Below are 6000 nucleotides of genomic sequence, written 5' to 3'. Positions count from 1 at the left end.
GAAGAAGAAGAAGAAGAAGAAGAAGAAGAAGAAGAAGAAGAAGAAGAAGAAGAAGAAGAAGAAGAAGAAGAAGAAGAAGAAGAAGAAGAAGATGATGATGATGATGATATAGGTTTTACTGCTGACACATAGTGAATGCTTGACCCTGGACAAGTCATTTATCTAACTGTTTAATGTGGCAGGCAGTTCTTTAAGGTACTAAATTACAGAAGAATTGCTAATCAGTACCCATGAAAGGAGTGAAAAAATCATTGGTCTGGAAACCATCTTTGACCCCATTCCCCTTCTTACCAAAAGTAGTAACTTTATTATTGTTAGAGTGCTTTAACATGCACCTAGAGTTAGGAGACCCCTGGGTTTGAACTCCATGGGAATGCTCACTTAGTTGTATGACCTAGGGCAAGTCTCCTGACCCTTACTTTCTTCCTTTGTATTGGTGAAGTGAAAAAAGGGCTAGAGTTGGAGTTGGGGAGCTTTGATAGCTTCACAAATCTCAGAGTGAGTGTTAGGCAAAAGCCAACTATTATTATTAGTATTATTTTCTTCATCCTGGAAATCAGTTTCAGAGGCAACCATGTGAAATGAGTGGGAAAAGCCTCCCCTTCCAGCAACTTGCCACTCATGAACCATTTCCTAATTGGTTTCTACCAACAGCCCAGCTGTCTTAAGATCTACTGGAGTCTTTAGAAGAACAAAGATGGCTCCTGGCTTGGCTTGGTATGCTTTCTTGCTTCAGGCTCTACAGTCCTGCAGTGGGTTAAATACAGTGAAATACCCCAGAGCAAATGCTATCTCACTCGGAGGAGAAAGCCTTCAGGAAGAAAATACTGGCAGTTTCTGAAAGGAATGTCTTAGGGCACCCTGCTTGAGAATATTTGTTACCTGCCACCACAGGTCCTATTAGAAAAAAAGTTGCAGCCCCCACAATTACACGGCTCCTCCAACCCAGGCAGATGGGGTCTTGAATAGGGATTTTTAAAAACCCTTACCTTGGGGGCAGCTGAGTGACTCAGTGAATAGAGAGCCAGGCCTGAAGATGGGAAGTCCTGAATTCAAATCTGACCTCAGATGCTTCCTAGCTGTGTGGCTGAGGGCAAGTCACTTAATTCCCATTGCCTAGCCCTTACCACCCTTTTGTCTTAGTACCAAAACATAGTATTGATTCTAAGATGGAAGGTAAAGGTTTTTAAAAAACCAAACACCTTACCTTCAATACTAATTCTAAGGTAGAAGGTCAATAAGGGTTAGTCAATGAGGATTAGGTGACTTGCTCTGGGTCACACAGCTAGGAAGCTAGCTAGGAAATTTGAACTCAGGTCTTCCTGACTCCCAGCCTGGAGCTCTCTATCCACTATGCTACCCAGTTGTTCCTGAAATAGGAATTCTTAACCCAGGATTCAGGGACTTCCAAGGGTTCTACAGATGGATTTCAGGAGGTCCATGAACTTGGATGAAAAATTATTATGTGCCTATTTTCACTAACCTCTAACTCAACGGTAGGCAACCTTTTTGGCAGTGAGAGCCATAAATGCCTGTGGAAGGAAGAGGATGGAGGTGGAAGGTGCTGGAATATGGGGCAGGAGCTGAAGGGCCCCCTGGGGCACATCCTGGGGTTCTGCCTGGACTGGCTGGTCGGGAGGTGGAGCCAGGTATAACTCGAGAGCCATATGTTGCCAACCCCTGCTCTAACTGAAAGTTAACATTTCTTTCAATTATTTGAAAACCTTCTTTTGAGAAGGGCTCCATAGGTTTCCTCTGACTGCCAAAGGGGCACTTCTGGTGTCCAAGGCCAAGAACTCTTGCTCTAAGAAGAATCAGTGCAGAGATAGTTGGGATTGAACACATGGCCCATGGAGCCTTGACTAGAAGGGCCCTTGGGAACCAGATGGACTCTAGGCAGCTGGTTCTCCACAAATCTCCAGGCAGCTCAGTCTCTATGAAACTTCATGCCCTTGGAAGTGGAGTCTCCAAAGATAACTGAAAATATATCTATAACATGGTACTCTCCATATATGCATGGGAACTCCTACCATGATATTATCCTGGGACTTAATGTATACATGGTTTATTTTAAGAGCATGAGCTTTGGAGTCAGAAGACTTGAGTTCAGATCCTGGTTCTGTTGCTTGTATGGACCTTTGGGTAAGTCTCGAACTCTTTGGGCCTCAGTTTCCCCATCAAGGATTTGGATCAGATGTCCTTGGAGTATTGCTTCCAGCTTTAAGGCTCTGATCAATGCTATATGATGAGTGGTTAAAAAGGACACTTTCCAGAGTACTACCTAAACTTGTCCCAGTCTATGTGTGATTATCAAGAAGGGCATCAGGGATTTCTGGGTGAGGGAGTCAACCTTCTGCAACTTTATTCTTAGAAAGTTGCCCAGAACCCTGAAGGGTTAAGAGATTTTCCCAATGTCATACCATATGAGTCAGAGGTGGGACTTGAACTCAGATCTTTCTGGTTTTGAGGCCAGTTCTTTAGTCATCACATTACCACTGTCTCTCATGATCTTTCCCTCAGCTTTCCAATAAGTGCTCATTGAACTAATCTGAACCATATCACAGGAGCTGGAGGATGATGGGAGTAGCATTACTGGCTCTTCTCTATGGCCAGTGACAACCTCTTCCATATATATGAAACTGTATTCTTTTTTTAAACCATCGCCTTCCATCATAGAACCAACACTGTGTATTGGCTCCAAGGCAGAAGAGTGGCAGAGGTGAGGCAATGGGGGTTAAGTGACTTGCCCAGGGTCACACAGCTGGGAAGTGTCTGAGGTCAGATTTGTTTGGCTCTCCATCTACTGAGCCGCCTCGCTGCCCCCTGAAATTTTATTCCTGAATAACTTCAGTGCTCACATGCCAGTTCTCATTGGGCTGGTGTAAGATCCTTCCTTTGGTTCAAAGCAGTGAGGAACCAACGAATACCAAGTGGGCCAGGCTGCCAGACCGCACAGCAGCAATGGGAGTCTGGTGCCACCTATGGTTGAAATCTGTGATTAATGATAGTTTTGAGTGTTTCCTACTCTATGGCACATCGGGGCACGCTGGGTTCTCCTGTGCCCATGGACAGAGGCTAGAGCTAAGGAGAATGAATGACTGTCCAGCAATCACCAAGTGTGTATTTGGGTGCCATCAAGCCTTCAGCTTCCAGGAGAGGGGAAGCTTCTCTGGCACCTTTAGGGATGCTGGTCTATGGGCTCCATGCCTTCTTCTGGGGGCATTCTTCCTTTATATGGTTTGATGCATACACACAGAGGACCCGGGGGGAGTTAAGGGACTTGCCTAAGGTCACAAGGGCAGTACATGCTAGAGGTATGATTTGAACTCAGGTGCTTTGACCCTAGCCACAGAACTCTTCCCATAATGCCACTCATTTAAAGCCTGTATGTTTTCTTCTTGAACCATTGTTAATTCTGACTATGAGTTCTAAAATCCTGTCCCAAGAGATCCCTCCAGGGGGATGATGACAATTTAGCACTGAAAGCCAAAGCTGTAGCGTTTATCCAACCTAACACTGCTAAGGGAGGAAAGAGTCCAAAGATTGAGGATTGAGCAGTTGGAGGGAATGAAAGAAGAAAGCCCCCTCGGGTAGAAATGCAGGAAATCGCCTTAGGAGAGCTTTATCACCGTGGGAAAGCAGGGAGACCTTTGCAGAGGGTGAGCCCCATAATTCCTTACAGAACTAATCACCAAGAATGGGGCTCTCTGGAAACGGAAATTATGTGACATGACAGCTAATGGTTCAGAAGGGATTGTCGGGAAATTACCTTACAATGGGCTCAGGTTCCAAGAGGGATTCCTTAGCTTTTTGCCCAGCTTTGAGCTTGGATTAAGAGGAAGGAATCTACATGCAAATACCCAGCTAGGCTTTCTGAGCTGCTACTTGAAGTGTGTGGACAGCTCCCTCCTCTTGCTGGAGCATCAGTTCTGCCTTGGAGCAGGGAGATGGACAAGATCACCTTCCAGGCTCCCTTCTGACCCAGAATGCTTTCTGAGAGGCTGGGGTGGGGGGGGGGAGGGGCAGCAAAATGCTGCTGACTCTGCTAGGTTTTGTTTCTGTGTTTTTCTTGGTTACATGGAAGGATTTGAAGGGATCAGGAAATGACTGATTAAAAAAAAAAACCCTCAAAGCATAAATAAAACACTAAAAAAGAAATGACTGTAGTAAGAAGTCTAAGTTCACTAGAACTTTGAAAGCAGTCCTAGGCAAAATAAAGAGATGCCTTCAGCTTCCTTCATCCATTATTTCAACAAGATTTGTCGAATGCTTCCTAGGTGCCAAGAGCTGTGCTGCTTGCCATGAATACAAACACAAAAACCACTAGACTTCTGGTCTCATAAAATGGGAGGGGGGGATAGAGCATGCACATGGGGAAGAAAATGTAAATAGATGTGAAAGAAACACAAAATAATCTGATAGGAGGAGAGGAATAAGCACCAGGGGGAAGCTAGTGTTTGGGAGTTTAGGATTTGGGTGTAGGTGCATAGACGCTCCGTTAATGCAGACCCCACCTGTTCTAGTCTTTTGTAGATGAAAAAAAAATCATCTTCTGGTGACGAATCCCTCAGAACTTCACTAAGCTAATCCTCAGGTGATGGGCACCCAGCCCATTGCTAGGTTCACATTAAAAGCCTTTCCAGCTCGGTAGGACCTGTCAGGGCGTATGTTCCATTGGCAGAGCCTGCAAGAGCTCAAGGTCACCTCTCTGCTACAATGAGGCATCAGTAATGGGCTTTAAATGGAGGATTCACTTCATTGGGGGAAGAGTTTCAAGGAATCTAAACCAGAAGCTTGCGGGCCAGTATTTAACAACCAGCTCTCTGAGGGGAAATTGTCTGTTTGAATTTAATCTGTATTATTAACGTTTTCTTCATCACTTTTATTTATTTATTTATTTATTTGTTTATTTATTTAAAAGTATTTCCCCCTGTTTACATGATTCATTTTCTTTCCCTCCCCTCTTCTCTTCCCGCTTTCAGACCCAACCTGTAATTCCACTGGCTTGTACAAATGTTGTTACTTGCTACCTATTTCCATATTATTCATTTTTGCTATAGAGCAATCTTTTAAAGCCAAAACCTCAAATTACCTACTCATATATACATGTGATAAGTGATGTCATGTTTTGCTTTTGCATTTCTGTTCCCATAGTTCTTTCTCTCAATGTGGATAGCATTCTTTTGGATAAGTGTTTCAAGAGTGTCCTGGCTTGTTGCATTGATACTAGTAGCAAAGTCCATTACATTGGATTGTTCTACAGTGTTTTACTTTCTGTGTACAATGTTCTTCTGGTTCTGCTCATTTCACTCTGCATCAGTTCATTGAGGTTCTCCCAGTTCATATGAAAAGCCTCCAGATCATCATTCCTTACAGCACAGTAATATTCCATCACCATCATAGACCACAGTTTGTTCAGCCATTCCCCAATCCGGGGACACCCCCTCATTTTCCAATTTTTTGCCACCACAAAGAGTGCAGCTATGAACATTTTTGTACAAGTATTTTTTTATTCTCTCTTTGGGGTACAAACCCAGCGGTGGTATTGCTGGATCAAAGAGTATGCATTCTTTTAAAGCCCTTTGGGCATAATTCCAAATTGCTTTCCAGAATGGCTGGATTAATTTACAACTGCACCAGCAATGCATTAGTGTCCCGATTTTGCCACAGCCACTCCAACATTTATTATTTTCCTTTACTGTCATATGGGCCAATATGGTAGGTAAGAGGTGGTACTTGCATTATTTTGATTTGCATTTCTCTAAATATGAGAGATGTAGAACACTTTTTCATATGCTTATTGATAGTTTTGATTTCTTTATCTGAAAATTGCAAATTCATGTCCCTTGCCCATTTATCAATTGGGGAATGACTTTATTTTTTGTACAATTAACTTAGCTTCTTATACATTTGAGAAATGAGACCTCTGCCAGAGGCTTTTGTTATAAAATTTCCCCCCACCCCAATTTGTTGCTTCCCTTCTAATTTTGGTTGCATTGA

The 6000-nt window shown here is 43.4% G+C and overlaps 1 protein-coding gene across 1 annotated transcript in view; it reads right to left on the bottom strand.

Moving 5' to 3' along the window:
• LOC123242821 (schwannomin-interacting protein 1-like) overlaps positions 1-6000 on the bottom strand; it is a 161108-nt gene that overhangs the window by 5592 nt on the left and 149516 nt on the right. The gene's annotated exons all lie outside the window — the stretch shown is intronic.

The sequence above is a fragment of the Gracilinanus agilis genome, chromosome 3 (assembly GCF_016433145.1).
Source record: "Gracilinanus agilis isolate LMUSP501 chromosome 3, AgileGrace, whole genome shotgun sequence".
Lineage (NCBI taxonomy): Eukaryota > Metazoa > Chordata > Mammalia > Didelphimorphia > Didelphidae > Gracilinanus > Gracilinanus agilis.
Note: the sequence above shows the minus strand (reverse complement) of the source record. Positions and strands in the feature narration are given on the sequence as shown.